This window comes from Marmota flaviventris, chromosome 12, assembly GCF_047511675.1.
Source record: "Marmota flaviventris isolate mMarFla1 chromosome 12, mMarFla1.hap1, whole genome shotgun sequence".
Lineage (NCBI taxonomy): Eukaryota > Metazoa > Chordata > Mammalia > Rodentia > Sciuridae > Marmota > Marmota flaviventris.
The window spans coordinates 94324442-94324766 of record NC_092509.1 but is presented as its reverse complement, the minus strand read 5'-3'; positions in this window follow the sequence as shown (position 1 = coordinate 94324766).

The window sequence follows — 325 nt, the reverse complement described above, 5'->3', positions numbered from 1 at the left end:
GGGCAGAAAGGGCGACAGAGGTTGAATTCCAAGTAAGTAGAACTGCACAATCAAGGAATGAAACAGCACAGCATGTTTGAGAAACTGCACTGAAGTTATGGAGCATGGCTAGAGGGTAGCATGGGAAGTAGAATGAAAGCTGGAAGATCATATGGTTTTATATAATTTAATATGTAATCATTTCTTAAAATGGGCAAAGAGTTGGAATACATCTTTCGCCAAAGAAGATATATAAAAGACTGTTAGCACATAAAGTTTCTCAACATTAGTAATCTTTAGGGAAATGCAAACTGAAACTCACATTAACACCCATTAGGATAGCTAC